Source organism: Corvus hawaiiensis, chromosome 30 (genome assembly GCF_020740725.1).
Source record: "Corvus hawaiiensis isolate bCorHaw1 chromosome 30, bCorHaw1.pri.cur, whole genome shotgun sequence".
Classification (NCBI taxonomy): Eukaryota; Metazoa; Chordata; class Aves; order Passeriformes; family Corvidae; genus Corvus; species Corvus hawaiiensis.
In genome coordinates this window covers 4573553-4596716 of record NC_063242.1, presented here as the reverse complement: position 1 = coordinate 4596716, position 23164 = coordinate 4573553, and the positions used below count along the sequence as shown (strand labels likewise).

At 39.2% G+C, this 23164-nt stretch overlaps 1 protein-coding gene across 1 annotated transcript in view; it reads left to right on the top strand.

Annotated features, from left to right (window-relative positions):
• The window catches only part of AHRR (aryl hydrocarbon receptor repressor), a 90467-nt gene that overhangs the window by 26762 nt on the left and 40541 nt on the right, over positions 1–23164 (top strand). The window lies entirely within an intron of this gene.

The following is a 23164-nucleotide window of genomic DNA, read 5'->3' as shown; positions in this document are numbered from 1 at the left end:
TGTACTAGGCTATGCTTTGTTTTTGTAGTTGTCTGGCACACAACACAATGAAAGCCAAATGTGTGTTTTCAGATGCACATAAAAAGAATTCTTCCAAATATGAAGATATTTTGAGTTTCTTCTGTTACTGAGGAGTTCACAAGAGCAAAATCCAGATTAGGGATTTAATAGTGGAAATCCTCACTAGAGTTGTTTTCAAAAAAAAAAAAGGAAAAAGTCTATTTGAAGGAGTATAGTTGACCAAAACTTATAGGTCGACTGCAGAGATAAACAGAAGTATTTTTTACAGACATTATTTTTCCTTTACTACTCCTTATTATTTCTTCCTCTTACTACTTCTTATCATGCACATTGTGTACATATATATATTTTTTTTTTTGGCTTTGACCAGAGAATAATATCTGTTGGTTGGATTCTTGCTTTTAAAATGCATTTTAGTATAAAAGAAATGCCAGCTTCAAGAGGCTTTGGCAGGCTGGAGGGCATTTCACAAGCTGACGTCAGATTACAAAGGGTGATATCACTGATAGCAGGAGCCTCCCATGTCAACTCTGGCAGCTGGTTGCCCAGCCTCCAGCAAGCATCCTGCAGTTTACAGAGTCCCTCTTTCCCTACAAACACATACCTGAGTGTTATGGCCCCTTCCTCTAAGCTTGACTTCAATTTCTCTTGGATTCACAAGCAATAATATCTCTTCAGCTTCCTCTACTACTCTTCTGCCACAGTTTCTAAGATCCATTGTCTTCTTTTCTTAAAGGGACGAGATAAAAGGAAAACAAGTAAAGCCAGGCTGCATTATGCTGAAATGTTCCATGTTCCAGGTTTTGAGAGATTTCATTTAATTTAGTCCCCAAATTACCTAATTGAACGCATAGTTTGTGTTCCCTTCATTCTTATTTTTAAGTGTTTACATCATGAAACTAAGGTTACAGAAAGCATTGTTTATAGTAAAGGAAGGAAACTACATACCATTTTAAGACAAGAGAGCTGGCTGGAACTTCAAAAGTGTGGAGTGGAGGAGAGGTGAGCTGTGGAAACAGAGCTGTGTGAGGAATGGTTGCAAATGTTTGGGTAAGAGCGGAATCTGCTGCATCCTTCATGAACATCACGATCTACTTCCTTGTAATTATGGAGAAATAAGGCAGAGTCTGTTTGTTTGGGTTTTTTTAAAGCAAAAACTTTGGTAGCAATTCACCTAAAAAGAAAACAAACATACCCATCCCAGTGTTTCAATCTTTGTTGTGATGAAAGGGGATAGAACAGCAGAAATGGATTGTTTGTGGTTTTTTAAATCAAAGGATGGCACTACAATGGGAGCTGTTATAAACACTCTGAGGACAGAGAACAGACCAGTGGCATACAGAGATGTTAGAAAATTGGATAAAAAAATGTATCTGGAAAAATGGCTTAGTAAATCTCTACTAATTCACTCAGGGAAGATTAATCCAAAGAAACTGGTGTTCAATAGAGAAGACAAACCTGGAAAAGAGAACATAAAAACAATCATTAAAGAGGGACAGTGGTCAGCAAGTTGTTCCATGCCTGTAATATGATATGTCGACATAAACAAGAAGGCTAAGTGTGGATTTTGGTCTGTTTGCCCAGAGGCAGCATGTCACTACACAGTAAGGTTATAATCCCTCTCTGCATGAGACCAGCATGGCTCCATCTGGAATAGAGCTTTCTGTTGTGGGCATCTCCTGGTCACAAGGGCATTAGTACATATTAAAGGGTTTGGAATAAACACAGGCAAGAAGTGACTATAAAGTTTCACGGACAAAAAAAGTCAACCAACAAACAAACAACCCCCCAAAAACTAAAGTTAGCTCAAATGTGTACAATTTGTATTCTCCAGCTATTTGTCTTCATAGGAAAAGAATAGAGGGAAGGAATTGCTTAGGATATTTTAGAGTGGCACAATGGAAGAACCAAGGAGTGATGATGCCCAAGAGGAAATTTGGCCTGAATATCAAGCAAGATATGCCTGTAGTGAGTTCTGTTCAGCTATCCGATGTTCCTAAAGTGGATGCAGTGGAGATTCGGTTCATTCTATTTTGTAATGTGTGACAGACAATCCTGTGCGTCTTTCGCTTAAAAAAATTGTTCTCTGAGTTTTGAGGAAGTGTAAATTGCAGGTTTTTAAAACATGCTTTTAAGGATATCGCTTGCCATTTTTAAAAAAAACATGAGTAATGCTACTTGACACATAAGTTCATATGTGACATTGCATATTCAACCCATAACAGGTCCACAATTCCCATGGCAATTACAGTGGCACACCTTCAACAATGCCAGCGGTTTCTGGGCACGCTCATTTACTTACCACTAGGTGTCCTTTTAGTAGCTACTCTGCAGAGTCTGTGCACAGCACAAATGTATTTATGAAGATCAATAGCCAACTGGAGGGAGCGGCGTAACCTCACCATATTGACTCCAAGTGTGACAATGGTTTTACAGAGAATTAGGTATTAGGGTATGCAGAACATCTGTCAGTCATTTATTCCCTTTTTAGTGACCATTAGAGGTTAGTACCTTGAAGCATTTGGCAAATTCATCTTACTTGAGTTGTTTAAACAAAGGCCAGGTCCCTTTCCAAAATTTAGACCTGGTTGTTGAGGCAGATATTTCTAGGATTCAGTCTGAGTCATTGTGGTGGATTCCCTTCCTCATTCTTAGAAATGTTTTTCTTTTGCTTCAGAACAATTCTTCTGTCTACTTGTTTAAGATTCTTCATATCTCTGTTATCAGTTGGCAGATTAATAGCCCCACTACCCCAAAGCTATAGCCATTTAGTCATTTTGCATTTTCCTGATAAGCACTTCAAAATGGCTTGCAGCAATAACCTTCCAATCTCACCGAATCTCGTGTATGAATCAGCTGGGTCTGAACCAGGCTTAGCTGATGACTGAGGGACATCAACTGCTACAGGAAACTGTGACTGTCATTTGGCCCTGACAAAGATTTGCTTTGGGTGGGGCTCCTGCGAGCATGGAGTGGTACTTAGTGTCTGTGACCACTTGAGTTTGCTGGGCCTCTGTCTTGGAAATATTCCATGTCAGTTAATTGCAGTCTGTCTTCTTTTACCACTCTTGACAATACATCCTTCAGTACCTCTTATTTCTCAGTTTTTCCACTGGTGGGGAAATGGTGGTCTTGCTCCACTTCAAAACCAACTCCCTTTTGTTGGTTGTTTAAATTGTTCCCTTCTAGTATAGGCAATGATTTAGTAAATAAATGTCAAAAGAATATCACCTTGTCCTTTTAGCAGCTCAGGTCCTTTCTGAGAGAGAGTTAGCTTAAGTTTCCCAGTACTTGTAAGGAAGCCAGTTATGACAACTTAGATAGACCAGCACAGTTACAACCAGGGCTGTACAGTTCCTCATCTTTCAGTTCTTAATGTAACTAACCTTGTGTGAAGAGGCCACTCAGGCTTTCCTTCAACATCTCATTCATTAATGTTAGACCTTTTAGCCATAAGCATTCCTGATAAATGATAGCTGATGTTGAGTATAGTCTTAGATGGGAAATGTAGAGATCTTAACATGGTCTTAAAATAATTTTTAAATTTTAAATCCCTTACTACATAATTTATATAAAGCACAATTTAATTCAATAGCTTGTAATTTTGCTCTTCTGGACATTTTTTGCATACATGCATATACATATGCAAAAACAGAGATGTGCATGCACGCACAAAAGCAGCGTCTTCCCAACAAAAATCTCCCTCACAGTATTATTTTGAATCTCTGTGTTTATTTCAGACTTCAGAGCCGTCTTTATATTTACTTATTTCCAGACTTCATTTGATTTTGAAAGCTAAAAATCGGGTAGATTTATGGACGGCTAGATATGGATTGTAGAGTGTCACAGATGAACTCTGCGAATAAATGTCTTAAAAGTTTCTGTAAGATTTATATTTAAACTGCAATCCAGATCTCTGTAAAATTAGTGACAGTCAAGCATGGAGACATGTTGTTTGACCTGCCTTAGACTAAAGTTATGGATTTTAAACTGAATTACAGCGGAGTTTGAGAAATTTGTCTACAAATGTTAGTTCATCTGTTTCCATGTAGAATTAAAAATTTTAGGAAACAAGCCTGTAGTGAACTTATCTTGAGTAAAGAGTAAGTTATGCCTTAACCTGAAGGTCATTGTCTAATGTTTTTGCGAATCTGCAACATGAGTGATTTAATACTTTCCTTTGCAATCCTTATCATCCAAGCTGGAAGTCTCCTGCTTCAATTATAGAAGAAAAAATTGTTTCCTTTTCTTGTGGCACCACAGCTTTTACAGCCATGAAGGTGATCCTAGCAGATGGAAGCAAAAAGAGGCAATAAACATAAAACTTTCTTGTTTTCATTGTATGTAGCTCCCTCTCTGCTGAGTAGCAGAAAATTATTTTTCCAACCTTGTATGGTTAAAGGGCTTCTAGCATGCTTTTTATAACCTTCCCTTTCTTGCTACACCTGATATTAAACATTGGCTTTTCTGTTTCTCTTCTTATATATGTGTGCTTTATTTTACTCATTTTTAAAAAAGATTTTTTGTGAGCTTCCAGTCACTAAAGAGCTCAAGATCTTGTTAAGGTGGTCTTTTCTTACATTTGCCATTCTTCACTGCCACTGAGACAGTTCACACTTATCTTCTATATATTGATTTGTTGAAAGAACATCCAGCTTCTATTTCCCTTTGATATGCACCCTCTGAGATTTTTCCAGGTGTACTGAAATCTCCCTCCTGTTGGTCCTCTGTCTTCATGTTGCTGTGCCTTGGATTGCTGCTGCTGAAAGAATCATCAGTTCCAGGATTTCCTGGTCACTTTTACCAAGCTCCCCTAACTCCTTCTAACCCACTTCTCCCCTTCAATTAAACCTCTTTTACATACATATATATACTTTTTTTTTTTTTTCCATTTCTGACAGGATAGCACACACTGCGTGGTTTCTGTCTTTCTTCTGATTAAGCATTTATGTTAGTGGGTCATTTCCTTTTACTCGTCTATGTGTTTGGCGTGATCCAATTCACATCAATGTTTATCTTTAATGGAAATTGAATTTATCCCTTTTAAGAAGAAAACAACAAAGGATTCCTCCCAGCTGGCCTGATTTTCAGTATCCTCAATTGCTTGCAGGCTCTTCCAGCATTGTTCTCCTCCTACAGCGTCCATGGCTCTTATTCTCCTAGATCAGTAGCATACTACCGTGATAGGGATTCCTCAGGTTCATTGATTAGACCCTTCAGGCTGTTATTTATTGTAGTATTTGAATATTTAGTGTTGCAGCCCCCACTGTAGACCTGCTTCTGGTGTGACATGTATGACACTCCAGTGATACTCATGGAAAATTAAGATCTTAAAACCTGAGATGGGTAAGGAAGCACAGAGTGATCTTGCTTTCAGTGCATAATCTGCAATGTAATGCTGCTTAACAGTGCTTTAGGAATGCTGCTTACATGAAGCAAAGCTCCTGGTCTGACGGTCCAAGATGCCTCAGCAGTGCATGTACTGGGGTTCTCAGGCATCCCTTTCTACCCCACTGTCTCTTCCTAACAATTCTGTTTTCCCAGCATTTTCTTTTCAAACTGTCAGCAATTTTTTCCCTGGATTGACAAATTCTGCTTCTTTGGTGTAAATATGTTTTTTAGATTTTATTTTATATAAGCACGGAAAATTTTCTCACAACAAGTTTCAACTGATACTGAAACTAAGCTCATATGGTTGAATTTATTATTACATTTATGGCCTATACTGGATCCATTTCCATGGGAAAAATTCTCCTTTCATTTGTTAGCCAGTTTCAGCAGCTTGAAGGTTTCCCTTGAATTTAAAACCATAGTCTTAGTGAATCATAGATTCACAGAAAGATTGAAGATGGAAGGAACCTCTGGAAGTCACCTGATCCACCTGTCCTGCTCAAGCAGCGTCATTGAGAACCAGTTTTCCAGGACCATGTCCAGATGGCTTTTGAATATCTTTAAGGGTGGAGAGTCTACGATGTCCCTGGGCAACCTCAGCCAGTGCTTGGTCACCCTTACAGTGGAAATGTGCTTCCTGATGTTCAGAGAGAACCTCCTGTTTCACTTGCACTCTGATCCTGTCACTGGACACTTCTGAAAAGAACCTTGCTGTTCTTTCCACCCTTCCTTTAGGTATTTATACACTCTGATGAGATCCGCCCTGAGCTTTCCCTTCTCCAGGCTGAACAGTTCCAGCTCTCACTCTCTCAGCCTTTCCTCATAGGAGAGGTGCTCTAGTCTCTTCATCATCTTTGTGCCCTTTCACTGGACTCTCTCCAAGCCCTTTATAATGGATATATCTAGAAAAGACATAGGAAAAATAAAATAATAAAAAAACTGAAATATTAATAAATAACAGAGATTTATAAGAAGAGGATAAAATGCCTAAATTAACAACAAGAAGGAGGAAATTATATCTCCTTGATTCCATCTCTTTGTTCCCACCAGTCTTTTCTTGGTATGACATATATTGATTTCCATTATGTAAATAATTAGAGGCTTTCAAATTACCCTCAAATGTCTATTTTTGATGAAACCTGTACTTTGACACACAAATCAAGGATTTAAGTTCCTCTGCTTAGTTAGGGTTCAAGCTGATACCTTGAGCCAAGAAGTCCCCAATGTATTTGAGTTTTTTTAACAATTAGAAGTTTGTTTTTTAAAGACATATTCTACTGAGTTAGAGCATTCCCAGTTCTCTCCTCTGACACCGAATGTCTGAATGATTTCTTTCTCGGAAGAGAAATAAGGACTTCTCTTTTTTGAACACATACAGAATGTCTTTAGCATAGGTATTGCTGCAGTCCACAGTCGTGGCTTATTAGATTGTAAGCATGCAGGTTGTTTATGTTTCTTAGGACAGAATATTCATTGGCTTGTACTGAGGAGAAACATTCATGGTCGGGGTGGGTAACAGGTAAGTTTTCTCCTGTGGCTGTATTGAACTGGCATATTCAAATTGCAACATCATTTGGAGTGTTTTGGCAAAAAAAGGACTGTTCATGAAAGAAACATTTTCCACTCTCTACTGCTCTCTAATTTTACCATCTTTTTAGTGATACAGCAACTGAAAAAAGGAAAAACTCTTCTGCCGCATAAGTGCTATATACGTAAATCACTGAAAGAAGACCTACTGTCTGCAAATCATTGTCTAATCAAGTGCTAAAATTCTACACCAGTGAAATTTTAGTAGAAGTTTCAAGAACTTAAGCAGGGTAGCTGCATTCATTACTCTCTGAGATCTGGCAGGACTCCTTTCTGGAGAAGCAGCTGCAAATTAAATCTCCTCCACATTACCCATTTTCAAACATTATTTTGGATTATTTTGACTAGATTTTTTAATATAGTTAATTGCCAGTGAGACCATTTTATTGGGACATATTGCTTATACTAATGGGTCACTATTTTCTCTTCCCCTTCTTTCCTGGAAACACCATTCCTTCCATGTAACAAATAACTAAGGCTGTTTTGTACTCCATGTCCTCTTTCATAACCTGGAGATCTTTCTGCCCTTGGAAGGCCTTTGCTGACTCTTGGAGGAGAACTGTGTCGACTCCTGGAGGAGAACTGTGTCTCCTCTTGGTCTCTTGTTGTAAGAGGGTGTACCTCCTTGTCCTGGCTAGCTTTCTCTTTAGTTTCCTGCAAACAAGACGGGTTTTGTAGGAGGAGTGTTGATTTACAAGCAGGATTTACTTCAGAATAAACCTATATTCAGGAAGAACAAGACAACTTTTAAATTACTTGAATTCCCATAACTTTTGAAGATCAAGGAATGTGTTAGTGCCACACTGTGTTCAGTGTCATGTTCTGAGACTGGCTCTAAATTCAATACTTATTTTTTTGAGTAATGGCGAATGAAGGATCTTAGTTATAAAAAAGTTTCATATATTTTCTGGTGCTCCTTGGGTACTTTTGTCATGTGCTGTGGGTTGTTTGTATTACCAGAGCTATTACAAACTCAGAGCTGTTAGACTGACTCAGTCACCTGCACGACAAGGGCTGGACTACATAGATTTTATGCTGTCTTTTGGAAGCGCACCCTCATTAGGATCCTTCTTGCAGAATTTCCTCTTGTAATTCTGGATCTGTATCTCATACAACTTTTCTATTGCTGGATGCCATCCAAATGAACATCCCTGTAGGCTTCAATGTTTCTCCTGATATTATCAAGACTGATTAGAAAACCAGGGAGCTGGAAATGACAAGTGACATGAGGGGAATCTTTGTTAGATTTCTCCTGAGGGCATTTGGCACTGGGAGAGTTCCACTGTTTCTACTGACAGTAGAAGTACACTCAGGACCAGACACGTGGTCAACCATGCACACAAAGCCTGGTTTTATAGATGTTCCCACAAACCACAGCTTCTACGTTGGTCCAATGCTAGGGGAAGTCCCCAAAATACTTTGAGCCTTTAAGTATGGGTCTTCATCTTTCTCCATCTTGCTCAGTCATTCTTAACCATTTTGATTTGGTAGGCTTTTGTTCTCAGTGCATTTGGTTAGCTCACACTGTGCATCTTATGTAGCATCGATGTAAATTGACGTGGCAAGGATGTGTAAATGAATGTGGTAAATGCAAGTGGCAAGGAAAAATCTGGGTCCATCTAATCCAGGAGACCAGTATACACACTGTCTTTTGTATTCAGTGATGTTCATCTTTCTTGTGCACTGTGTTTGCTTAATCCCTGCTCCGCAGCTAGGGCCCTTCTTGGCCCAGCCTGGCACCAGCTGTTGAAATACTCTCACAGTCCGCCATGGATCAAATTCCATTATCCTGTGCTATAAGTAATGGACATTCACTGGTCTATTCTCTTGAATTAAACTGTGTTTTGATCTTGGAAACTGAGAAAAAACTTGGAGTTTAATTCCACTCTAACTCATGTTTTCCTTGGATATGGAAACAAGACTGGTTTTCATCACAGGGAAAATGGCATTTTTACTTCAAACTTGCTAGCAACTTCTGTGACTGTAGAAGATACTAGCAATAGTTTTGTCCTTATCACTGATGCAGTGGATGAGAGGTAGGAAAGCATTCCCCCAGGCATGAACTTTGGCTTGGTTTACACTTGTTCTCAGCTTCATGAGTGATTACCATCTCTGAGAGGAAGCATGTATCTTTACTGTCAAGAAAATGATTTACTTTGTTTCTTATTTTAAACAGAGATATGTTTTAAAGGAAAGACAATACCTCTTATCCAACAGAACAAGGAATTTAGTTTGTCATATTGTAATTGCACAGGACTTTGAAGACGAAGAAGACAAATAGTTCTAGGATAGAGAATAGTGTGGGAGATTGTCCTCTTAGCTTCCCTTCTCACTTTGCTGCTGCTGACTTTAGGGTTACTGCACATAGTAAAGCTCTGCAGGGAATGCTGAAACAATACAGATCACAAAATCACAGAATCATTTAGTTTGGAAAAGACCTCCAAGATCATCAAGTCCAGCCTTTGACTAATGACCACCTTGTCAACTAGACCATGGTACTAAGTGCCACGTCCAGTTGTTTCTTGAACACTTCCAGGGACAGTGACTCCATCACCTCCCTCGGCAGCCCATTCCAATACTTAACTACCCTTTCAGTGAAGAAGTTCTTCTTAATGTCCAACCTGAGCCACCCCAGGCACAGCTTAAGACTTTGTTCTCTCATCCTGTCACTGGCTGCCTGGGAGAAGAGGCTGACCCACACCTGGCTACACCCTCCTTTCGGGCAGTTGTAGAGAGCGGTAAGGTTACCCCTGAGCCTCCTCTTCTCCAGGCTAAACATCCCCAGCTCCTTCAGTTGGTCTTCATAAGATATGTGCTCTAGACCCTTCAACAGCTCTGTTGGTATTTTCTGGATATGCTCCAGCTCCTCTTTGTTGTACTGAGGGGCCCAAAACTGAACACAGGATTCAAGGTGTGGCCTCACCAGTGTAGAGCACAGAGGGACAATCACTTCCCTAGTCCTGCTGATCACACTGTTTCTGACACAAACCAGGATGCTGTTGGCTTTCTTGGCCACGTGGGCACACACTTGCTCATGTTCAGGTGGCTTACCAGCACTTTTCCCTATTATGACTTTCAAATGGAATTTGTGCCCCACCAAAATCAGCCAATAATTTCTTTCTTGCCCATTTCTCTGAATGAGCAGCTTGCTCTGCCACTTCTATGGGCATCTCTATACCTGGTTTTTTCCCATGTCCTTACATGTAATTGCAATAATCCTTGGCTATAGCACCCTTATTCTTACCAGCCCTCTCTCCTGCTTCCATAGCTTTGACTCTTTCCCCTACAGTCATCATTCATTTTCTTCACAGTATCCTTTATGGACAAAATGACCTTCCTGAAATCTTGCCCAGGCAACCCACCAACTCCACCTGCACAAAAATCTTCTTAGTTATAAGTAGAGCTACAGGAGCCTGGGAAGTTCATTAGAAGTATGAAACTAAATGAATACACTGATGATTTAGTCAGGCCCAAAGGTCTGTGATTTGTCCTGTGGTTTATGTGGCTGAATCTGTGCAAGAAACCTGCCTTTCTAAGCTGTGACTAAATATTTAGGTGCTTGGAAGTTATAAAATATGAGTAGGAGGCTGGTTTCTGCAAAGCTTGCCTCACTTTGCTATGTGACAGTCCTACAGTTTGGCTCAATGGATTACTCTGAAGGGCTTGTCTTCATTTAATTGTATTTGGTTTAGTGTCTTTTTCGTTTTATTAGAAAGAAAATCCCATGTGACTAACACAGATGCATCTCTTCTCTATTTAATGTAACAGTAACATATTAGGCAGTGCTTTCAACATTCCCCACCGTGAAATGAAATGAAAGTTTTTTAGATGAGGCTCAGCAGGTTTCCCTTTACTACTCCAGTTTTAATTTTATTATAATTTTCTGTGCAATACTGTAGATAATATAACTGACAAATTTTCTAAAATCTTGACTTTGAGTAGAAGTGGAAGCAGAATGCATAGCAGCAAACTAACTTAGATGCTCAGTAAGAGAAGTTACAAAAAGACTTCAAAACTTCTTTAAAAGAAGCTCATAATTATCTTCATGAAAGTTTGATGCTATACAACAGTCTTGCCAAATACATTTTATATGAACTTACTGTGTGCCTAAAATTCTATTGAAATACCCTCAATGCGCATTCCCTCTTTAAATCTGCATGGAATATACCAAGTTGAATGTATATAGAAAGTAAGTATTTGTTATAATAAGTAAATGTCCACTATTCCCATTTACCTCTGAACCTGCAACACGAATTGACTACTTACATATTGGAAACAGCTGAAATAAGTTAAGAGAAGAGGACTGAAAACAATCAAAGGTCAGATCTAAATCAAAACACAACATACTTAAAGTTGGTTTTATTTTTTCTAGTCCACTGACAACTTCATAACCACTTTACTAATTGTATACCTGCAAAACATAGGTCACCTTATAGTAATCTTCTATATTCCCTTGACTATTTCAATATCTGTGCAGAAAATGCTATCTTCTGTGTGTTGCTACTCTGTCATATATCAGTGTTAGTGAAAACCTGTCACAAACCCTCCATATTTTGTTCCAAATAATTTATTAAACTGATGTTGTGCCATCAAATGACCCCTATAAACCTTGTACGGGAAAACAGCACAATAAATAATGCTTTATGAAAACATTTCTTGAGACGATAAATAATTCAGCCTTAATAGTGTATCTTGAGCTGATGAATGCAAGGGTTTATGTGGAGAATATTCTTATATGTTATTATACGGACCACGACAGTACATGGAGAAAAATGAAGTTGAATTTCTTCTTTCCATACTTTTTCCACGCTGCACCTACACCGCTGCATATAGGAAAAGGCTGTACATCTCACAGCAAGTAATAGTTGTAAGAGGAAATTAACAATGTTTACAATTACTTTAATAATTCTTAAAGATGCAGTCATGCCAGATGCAGAGTGCTCTCAAATTACGATGTGTTCAAAAGGTTTTGATTGTTTTCAGCACTTCTTCAAGACCACCAGAACTGTGTTAAACCCTAGCAATGTAGTTCTATATGTCCCCCTAAGGGAAGAGCTCTTTCTTCTGAGCCAAACATACTCAGTAACGTCAGAGAGTTTGAAGCTATTGCATATTGCAACATACGTTCTTCATTTTTATTGATGCTAACAAGCATTTTAGAAATACTTAATAAGTCTGGCAGTAAGTGCCATATCATTTCAGGACAGGGATGCACCCTGCATTTGTTGCTGCCAACTTATGGTTAGGAAAGCAGAGACAATGTCAATTTGAAGGTTACTTCGCCATCATACTTTAAAAGTATCATGGTAGTGGCTGATAATATCTTTAAAACCAGTAGGGTGGCTGAGATTGTCACCTCTGTCAGCACGAGGTGGGAGTAGAGGTCAGTTTCTGGACAGAAGATGTGCCCCTTGCAGCAACACACTTAGTTCAGGGGCACTGAGTTCCAAAGGGTCATTTGGAAAAGAGGAGCTTATTTATCTTGTCTTTGTCTTGTCAAGTCAAGTGAAGTCACTCTCTCCAGACAGGGGTCAGCTTTCTTACTTTAGCTATTGTAGCTTCAGCAGATATTCTGTCTTCTCAATCTTTGAAGATAATGTTCAACTAGTATGGTTTCTCCAGCAAGAGAAAAGCTGCAAACTACAGTGTTGTGACTCTTCATCACTCTCTTGCCAGATGCCAATACAACAGCATGTGAAAAACATGTTGGGGAAGATGTTTAAGCTGTGTATTCCTGTGCCCTGAACTGCCTGTATTGGAGACTGGGAAATGTAACAGAAAGTTTCCAAGAAAAGAGGACGTTGAGAAACTTAATCTCCTTTCCACTGAGGCAATCTGCCAGGAAAGACCTACTGTAGGCAAAATTTGGGCAAAAAGCCTCTTCTCAGAAAACAACAGCTTTGGTTGGGGAGGAAACATAAAGACAACTGGTCATGTCCTTAATTCCTTATTATGTTTTGCTTAACCTTGGCATTAGTGGAGTAATACAAGCCAGGCTTTCAAAATCTGCCCCGGTGCTTCAAAAAACACATTGCCTGAAGTCAAATGTATTTTTCAGAGTCACAGCAAAAATGCCATTGAAAATGTGGAAGCCTGGGAGGTCACGCTGTCACCACGCCAGTAATTTGTCTGGAGAATATTCTGTGCTAGTTAAATTGGGTACCAACTAGCCATATTATAGCCAGATTAGCAATGGTAGAAGGCTGCTGGAGGGAATGAACACTCAAAAATTAACTTAGGTCTATGTGGAGATAATGGAGATACATATGAACAATTTGGGGGATTTTATCACTGTACTTTCGTGTTAAGTTTTAATTAAATAGGCCAGTTTTCTTTTTTCTTTTTATTTTTTGCTGTTTAACTTGGTGACTTTCCTTCCCTTCCACCTCTTTTTCTCTAGCAGCCTTTTAAGTGATAATCCACCTTACTTCTTTGTAAAATTTTCTTTTCTGCATCTTCCTCTTCTGTAGATTTTCTTGTTTTCTCCATATAGGTTTTTTCCTCTTGTCTTTTCCCATCTTTGCTACAACATTCTCCCTTTTCTCTATATTCCTTGCTCCACTCCTAAAAACTTTTTGTTACATCTGCTGTCTGCCATTCCAGAAATCGATCTCCATCTCTCCTCTCCAGTAAAAGACTGACTTTGGTGGGAAAGCAAGGATCACAATAATCTCCACTTTTTTCTTTTTTTTTTCCCCAACAAGACATTGTTCTCGAATCCTGTTGGATGAAAGCAGGACCAGGCAAACCTCTTCCATTCTCCTCCATGAGGGCCTTTTGCCCTAAGTGATCTGGGTGTGGTGAGCTCAGATAGCCTGCTGATGCTTTCATTGCATGGGCCACAGGGAGGGGATGTACCTTTCATTCCCTCCCCTACAAAGAGCCCTACCACAGCGCCAAGATGATGAGAATCACTGAAGCAGAGGGATGAGCCTTGGGGCGGGAGGGGGGAATAAATAATGGCTTGTTGTCAACCCTCCCTTCTGCATTAGGCTGCCAGATGATTGCTTATTCCTTGCTCCCACCCACACCCTTCATGCCACCACCAGCATTTTTGGTCCTTTGTGGCTGAGGTTGTGGGCTAGTCAGTGGATGAGTCAGCTCTGCTAACCAGTGCTTTTCCAGCTCCCCATGGCAGGGATAGCTTGGGCGGAAGAGTTTCAGCCAGCACTATCTGCTTGGAAGATGGGGGCTGCTTGGGCACGTTAATTGATTTATTTAGAATTTCACCATTCTGCAAATAAAGAGCAGGTTTCCAGGGCTGTGCAATACATCTCCTCTTGTTCTCTTTGCATATGCTCTGATGCAGGAAGTTTTGAAGCTACACCCTTTATACCATCTGTTAGTATGGGAGTGTGGAGTGAATGGGAAATTCAAACTTTGAATGGGTCAGGAAATTCAAGTTTTGCTCTCACAACTAACTACATGTTGGTCTCAGATGGGACTGTAGCTCATCGGGTTAATGTACAAAACGAATCTTGCACCACAGCTGAGCTCCCGCACCACAGCTGAACTTGGCACTGCGACCGAGTGGGAGAAGAGAGGATGAGAGCTTCAAAATACCTTTGTGCCTCCTCAATGCTGGGCAGGCCTGGGCCTCTTTAGTGCTTCCCAGGGGTCAGAACACCCTCCGGGACTGGCACATGCAGCCTCTCACAGCTCATGTTGACTGGGGAACATCTGGCCAATGGAAAATACATCAGGCAGAAGAATGTTCCAGCTGCCCCGTTCCCAGCCTGCCCCATCCTGCCTTGGCTCCATCAACTCCCGGCTGTGTTGCCGTGGCTCGAGAGCAATCATTAGGTACTCCAGCTCCTTTTCTTATTCTCCACATCAGGCAAAGGCTATGCTGTGCTGAGACAGGTGATATGAACCACCAAATGTGGAAGGCTCAGTCACAGCTAGTGACTAAACAACTGAAAAATTTGTTTTAAACTAATTTCTACAGCCACACTATTTGCTGTCCTTTTCAGTCTGCGTAGTACGAGCGTATTTCCAGGCATCCTTCAGTGGTTCTGACCAAGCTAGACCTTACTGCAAGCTAGACATTGCAGTAGCAAAACACTCTTTTCCTCCTCTTCCAGACAAAATCTGGCCATTTACAAGTATGTACAGTATATTGGGGCAGAAGGAATAGGGTGAGGGTAGAAGTGATTTTGTGAGTATGCTTGCTGTAATTTTTATAACCAAATTATTCAGAAATCCTTAGGTTTGAGTCTAATGGCTGTAATTTGTCACAGTACTTAAACTTATTTCCAATGAAAAAATACCTCTTAGTAGCTATTTAAAGTCAATTTATTCATTAAAAAGTGATTTATGGTACACTAATCTGAAATAGTTTGATTTTGGATTATTAGTTGGGGTATCAGTGAACTCTATTACATTTCTTTGGATAATTTTCAGATTAAATAAACTCCATAAAGGACTAAAAAAAAATAACATATAGGCAGATTGGCAGCTAATCCAAATTACTGGATGCATGTTCTTTTATATACATAGGCAATGTACAGATCTTCCAAATACCAGGTGAAAGATATTAAGAGCCATGGAGGGAGTGGGGAAAGCTTGCAGTAATTACTTGGAAATTGGCATATGAGAAGTCATTGTTTATCCTTATTTCACTATACTAAATTACTGACCAATTCTTTCTCCAGAATTGCAGATCCAGTGGGACTTAGACACATGTATTAGCTGCCTCCTTGCATCTCCTTAGAAAATGGACCAATTGACCACACTGTCTTTGCGTATGAGAGGTCATATTCTTGAAAAAAGATTAGTAATATTTTACTTTCATATAATAGGGGTTATAAAAAAGATTCTCAGAAAGGCAAGACTTGTTAGGTACCAGATCTGTGGCCAGACTGGCATGCAGAACAGAGCTAAGCAGCAGTATTCTAGCAGCTGTTTACCCCCAAATGCCCGTACATAAACTCATTCCTGCTGTTAGCAATGATTTCTTTGCCAACTGCCTCCAGAAGAGCAGTGTAATTTGTTTGTATAGGTAAGGTAGCCCAACAGCATTCTCACGCATCTCTTTCCATACGTAGAAAGGAAAAAATGCCATGTTAATTAAATACTTGCATTAGTATCAAGTGCTGTTTTTTTCTAGATAAACTTCTTGTGCTTTAGCCAAAGTCCGTAAACAGGGACAAAGTCTGTTTAGGCAAAAGTTGATCCTGTATATTTTTCATTTCCATGGGAAGTTGTTGTAGTGGCAAGTGAATAGGCACAAGTCAGTAACATAGGACTAAAGGTAACATCTTCAGAAGTCTCAGAAATCTTTGAAATTGGGACTTATCTTCAAAAACGCCTGTGGCTTTGTCTGCACTTGTACTGTTACTCTCTAGGTCACTCTGGAGGCTGTCAGCGCCTTCCCTTTACATACTGGTGTCTCTGTCTCATCACCTCCACAAACATTTTGACCAAGCTGAGAAGCTGCAGTGATGCTCGGCACCTGAGGTTAAGCCTGCCTCTACAATGTGAGTGTGCCAAGCTCTGACAGTGAGGTCCACCAGCAGTAAAGGCACAATTCTCTGTCCAGCTTCCAACCTAATTTCTCTCCATAAATATGGGTGAGACCTGGAGCAGAGATAAGGCCAATTATGGGATGTCATTAGTTTCATATCAAAGCTGGACCGAGACATCATCTTTTGTGTCAATGGCAAACTGCAGTGCAGATGGGAGAGGACCTCTCCCACTGCTGGGTGAAGATACACATCAAGGTCAAGCCTAAAGTGTAAAAAGCCCTCATTTTGGATAAAGCCAAGGGTACTTAACGGCCTGTGGGTGCATCTCCAGAATGCCTGAAACTGTCTGTAGCATGTGTGGGCACACCTCAACAAGCTTTCACCTGTTCAGTGTGTCTAATAATAGCAGTGAACTTGCAGGACAGTGTGCAAACTGCATCCCACACTGTGAGTCCTCAACAGGCTTAGTGCTGTGCCCTCATTCCTATTGTTACTTATTTAAGCTGGATTATAAAGCTGGTTTGGGCAAGCCTGTTTGTGCTGCCTTTAAATGAAATGTGTCTGTACGCTAATCCTCACAAAATATCAATGAGCAATATAGCCACCATAATTTTTTAAATTACGGGCTTCAAAGTAATTTAACAGCTTTTGAAAACTTTCTTTCAGGTAATTAGTGCAAATAATTAATGATGAAACAACAACGGTTGCTTTCATAGCATTAACTGCTTGTGAAAATAGGCCAAGCCCCCCCTTCATTGGGTAGAGTTCACTTACCTTAAGAGGAAAAATATTTTAAACTTTTTTCTTTAGATTCCCAACTGCCTCACCACCCAAAGTCATTCCAGCTATACCTGCAAGGCATGTCCATACAACAGATTACTATGTTGGTCATTTGTGGGATACTTGGCTAAAATAAAGTAGACTTTTCTGACCTAGGAACAAGCTCTAACTAGAACTTGTTGTACGTTCAGAGTATTCCTTCAGAATCAATCCATAAGCCTGTTTCCTGCTTTACTATTCCCGTATTGTTGTTTCTAACAGTGCAGAGGGTCAATGTTTAATTCAGGGCAATTGTATTTGTTGTTTACTGAATCTAATGTTTGTTTACTGCTTACCATGACTTTTAAATATCTTAATTAGCATAATTCACAGTAGCACCTGTTTGGTGAACATGGACCTTTAAGATAATAAAAAGGAACAGGCTAATGAAATATTTGCAAAAGGTGCCAGTATAGTTTAACAGAATTGTAGAGATATTTAGCTTCAGCTTTTATTGCATTCTACTCAGGCAACATCACTCCACCCAGACAGAACTTGAAGCTATATGCTTCCTCCCTGATCCAACTGAAATAAAATAATGCCATGGCATATTTGGGGGAATCCCATACGATAATATGCATGTCCCTTATATCTGTGTGGGTTGAAGGGATGAGCTGCCTCTTTAAAAAGCTTCCATGAACCTGTGCTGTTGTAGTAAGCTCTGGTAGGCGAGGGGTTGCGTGACTGCAGCAGACTCATTTGTGACCTCAGAAAAGTGGTTATGAAAGTGATCTCTTGATCAGAGGAATAGAGCTCTGCTGCCTGCAAGACCAGCAATGCAGAAATGAGCCTCCTCCCTGCAAATCTGCCCCGGCAGGAGAAAAAGTGTTCCTCTTTTCGATGCAGTGTGATGATTCCTCTGAAAAATTCTTGGGCTTAAAACAAAGTGGGCTCTAGAGTATATGCTGTCTCCAGTTAAATTTCACGTTTTTAAAAAATGTGCAAGATCATATTTGCTTTTTGCGGCTTGTAGTTTTCACTTTTCTGCCTTAAACTGACGCCTATTTTCCTTAGTTCAGCTTTAGTAAGCCTTGTTTCAGTGGTTATTGGAGTGACTCTGGCAGTAAACCACAGTGTACATCCAATGGAGATCATATTGTAACTGGTGAAAGTGCAATATAAACTACTGTTCATGTCACATGATGAGTAAAACAGATCTGATGAATCAGTAGGTAAGAAATCACTGTTTTTCATCCAGAGACCTGTGACAGGAAAGAAGCACTAGAAGTAATTTATCTATCATAATTCTCTTTATACACACTATTCACCTCGCATTGATCACTCAGTGAAAGCTGCAATTGGCTACTATTGCCTAGAAAGTTGAAGCCATAATCCTATTAATTTCATGAATGAGATACAAGATTCTTGTCCTTATCCCATAAGGAATACTCGTTATTTCTTTGGTAACTTCTATGAGTCAAGGTAGCAGGCACCTTTGCAAGAGTCAGACTTGCCTGTTCAAGTCAATGACACATCTGCAGAAGAGTTGAAACTGGAGAAAAGGTTATGTTTTATTAGCTAGGACTTTGTTTCTGAAATACAGAACATTGGTTTTCCTTATCTTCAAATGGGACAAGTCTGATAAGAACTCTATGCCTGCCTTGTAATTTTATCATTATATCTAAGTGATCTCTGGTTTTAAAAATTGAAAAGCAAATCAAAGAAGGGAGACGATTTACAGTCTTAGAGCATTCAAATATTACCTTTCCTGCCTTTTATAAAGACATAATTTTTATTACTTTTAGAAAATTTGAAGGTCCTAATTCTGGTTGTTGACCTAGGGACCATGACATTTTTAAAAAACTTAATTTGTCTAGTGCTGAATGGGAGAGAACATGTAAGCCCACTACTGGTCTGCTTAGGGTATTTGGCATCTGCTTGGGCTCTTCTTCTGAGCATGGAACATGGCTGTCAAAAAAAGCAAAGCAAAACCTTTGTGAGGAAGTGAAAAATAAAAGTGATTGTAGTAATTGAATACATTGTGTGCATACATTTTCTAGGTCTGCAGAAGCTTCCTGTTCTGCAAAGGAATTTATTTTTGGACAAACCATAGCATCTTCTCTGCAGGCCCTCTGTCTTACCAGGGACTCCAGTTGGAAACAAGGTCCATCTGTTTGGATAGCTTCACAGGACTAGTCTTTAAATGCATACATTAAAATATTAATGTGGATAAAAACATATTTAAGAGATCCAGTGATTGTAACATTATCAGTTTAGGCTTCTGGCAGTTCAGTTTCTGACTTCTGTTGTCAGATAGTTCTTAATTTTGAGCTTTTAGGTAAGATTGTCATGCTACTGTTTTTCTTCATAATTCTAAAAGGTTCTGGAATACAGCTCAATGTTTTAAAATTACCTGCAAATTGATTGTGAAATAATTCTTTCAAACTTTTAGATAATATCCCTGATGTTTCATTTGCACTTATCTTGTCTCAGCACGCGTTTTTACTTCCTGAAGTAGAAAATCCAAAGCTTAAGGACCTCCTCTCAGGCATACTTTCCCCACAGCACATGAGGTGCATTTAACTTCTCAAGGCTTCATGCAGCCCATGTCATCGTGACAGCCTCCACAGACTGAGCAGAAAAGACCAAGCAGAGCAGCTCTGCCTTAGAAAGAGAGCGCCAAGTTCTGTGGGGTGTGTGTGTTTGTCTGTGGTTGTGCAGCAGTGTGCTGTGATATCCAGCTGAGTTAAAGGTGGAGATTCTCCTATTTCCTCTGTCAAGCATATTTGCTTATTTTAAGTGCACTGGAAAGCAAACGTGTCTTTGCTTTTAATATTGGATACAGTAAGGCTGTATATTAAAGAACTGTTCTTATGGTATTCCTGACTCTAAAACTGTTGGATCCAGATTTGGTTTTCTGGGTAACACATGCACATCCTGTGCACTAAGGTCTCAGTGTGAATATTTTAGATGCAGTGTTTATTTCATCTTAAAGGTTTCCTTTATCCTCTCCAGATCATGTGCATTGGCTATTTTTGAACAGTTTCTTGGATGATATACTGGCCTACTGACACATGCTTTTTCAACTCTCTTCTAAGAGACACTAACTTAAATTCCTCTTGGAACTAGCAGGTGTGAATTTAGCCTGTGTCTTTCCATGCAGAATGGTGCAAAGAAAGTTCTAAAGGGACAAGAAATGGAGGAATGGAGGTCCAGGAGGTAGTCTGTTTGTTTCCAGGATCATAGTCCTGGAAAAGAGTTTATCAAATCCAAAAAGGGTAGCAAAGATCATGTAAATCTCACGTAAGTTAGTCATTGTCAGGTTGCTTTAATCAAGAAGGGGAAGAGATGTTTTCTCGTGCATTTTCCTAGTTGCGTTTATTTTCATGCTCAGTCTTTGATTTGAGTTCATTCTTCAGGGATTAATTACTAAGTGTTCTAAACTATAGACCTAAATTGGAGACGCTAAAATGAGGCACATCTTCTGTAGACAATAGAGACAAAAAATTATCTGATAGTCTCAACATAAATCTGTTATCAAGACTTCACTGCATTTCTTCTGTAACATGCAATTCTTACAATCACCTTTCCAAAAGCGGGAAAGATTCCAGTAGACTTCAATTGCTTACTTATGAACACACATAGCTTTCCTTTTAGCTGTCTTTTCAGTAAAAATGGATTTTGGTCTCATTACTTATGTTTCTGAAAAATATTTCAGACTCAAGTTTATTTCAATAGGCTGTTTATCATTAAATAATCTTTTTTGTTGTTTTTGGATGCAATGATTAGTCACAAGCTGCTCTTTCATCCTATGCTTAAATTTAGTCACATACAGGCTTTCTCATAAGGTTCTGATTTTTCTTATTGTCACTTCTGTGATATACTTTGTTTCACGTCACAGATGCTGCTGTTGTGCATCTGTTGTTTATTTTCTGTCTGCAACAAATTTTGTGGACAAGGCCGTGGCATTGCAGTGGGAATATAACAACATAAGAAATGCACTACTGTGTCATACCAGTGGTCCATCTAGTCTGGTATTCTTGTCTTCAAAATTGCCATCTTTTATCTACTTTAAAGCATTATTGTGCTAGTGTTACAGGGCACTTCACAGTCCTCATATTGTGGGGTTGGGCAAACAGCAGTTCTGCGTTCAGTTTATCCATTGCCTTTATAATTTTGAAAACCTCTGTTGTATCTCCCCTCATCCTTCTCAGTAAAAAGTCACAGCCATTTTAGTCTCTCCTCAAAGGGCAACTGCTCCTGCTGTGGACATCAGGGTCCACTGATGTATTATTTTCATCAGGAGAATCAATCCTGAAAAAATGGCCTGATGACAATGAAGACGTATGAGCCATATCAAAATAGGATAATATCCTTGGGCCACAGAGAGAGAAAACTATGGGAATTCAGAGGATATAGAGAACCACTTTTCAAAAATATATCTCAACAAGGGAAAAGATGAACAGCTATTCAGACAAGAAGCCATTATGAAGGATGTTTTGAAGAATGGGGAAACTCCTCAAGTGTTTTTGATAGATCATGTTCTCCATAGATCCTAGAATCAAAGTGCCCTGATCTGCTGTTCCTCTGAAAATGTATATGTATCATGATCCATGGGATTTGCTGAGGTCCCATTCAAGCAATCAGGATGTAGCAGGTCAGAACACACTGCAATACACTTAAGGCTAATTGTGGATTAGTTTGGTGAAGTCATGAATGAAAATATAAAACTACATTCATCGTACATTCTGAGGTCCTTAACTCTGAAACTAAACAATGTTAAGCAGGCTTTCTAAATACGATACACTTCTCTTAAACTTTTTTTGTTTCTGCTCTAAACTTATGCTGAGTATCTTGATTCTGATTCATAGACATGTAATTTGCCAGCTTAAGGTGCAAGGAATCTGTTGGAATCATCTTAATTTTTTGTGAGGGATGTGGGTATTGATTTTAAAGTGAAATAAGTGGTTTGCAGATTTCTTACTCGAGGTTCCTCAGGCAACCTCAGGTTTGCAATCCATTATATACTCAGGTTTGCAATCCATTTTGTAGTTTGACAGAATAGCCATTTTTATTTACATTTATGTGTTTATTTAAAAGGATGTGCAAGCAAACATTCAGGCAAGCTAACGTATTACAGCTTAATTAAAGAATGGAATAGTACACATATAAAATTAAGGCCTCAGGACTGAACGTATAAATCGATAAGTTTCCGTGATCAAATCATCATATTTAATGCAGTAGAAAATAAAATGGAATTGTGAAGACAAACAGGAAGACTGTTACTTGGAATAAGTCTTATATCTTGGGATAATTTCAGAGGACTTCATGTCTTCAGCAGTCTTATAGCCAATGTAGTCTACCAGACCAAGTGATAACTCAAATATTTACTCACAGTGATGCAAACAGATCTCTAAAATATCTCCTTTGCCAATGCACAATGTGGGGTTGTCTGCTGGGGAGATGGTCTGTTGAGTCATATGAAGAGAGAAAGGTTGTAACAATAAGCTACAGAGAAGAAGTGTGTTTTCCAGACAAGTTCTTTCGAGTCTGTTGTTTGTATAGTTAGCACACAATTTGTTTCACATGAAGGCAGAGCTTTTCTTTGGATTTGTGATCCCTCAGAAATTATAGGATAAGGGAGATGTTACAGTCCTAGACTACATTTAAACTTGACATCCAAGTGCGATTTCTCATGAGGTAGAGAGAATAAACCAGCAAAAAACCAGAAGAAAAGCTAATAGCTTTTTTTGCATATTCTCATATGCATACACATTTTATAAAAGCCACTTCACCCCATTCTCAGCATTTCTTAAGTTATTCTACACATTTACAAACCAAGAATTCTGGAAACAGAAAGTGACCATCCAGAATTTACCCTAATGCTCATTCACCTAAAACATTAAGCAACTCCTTATCTTACAAAATTAATCCCATTT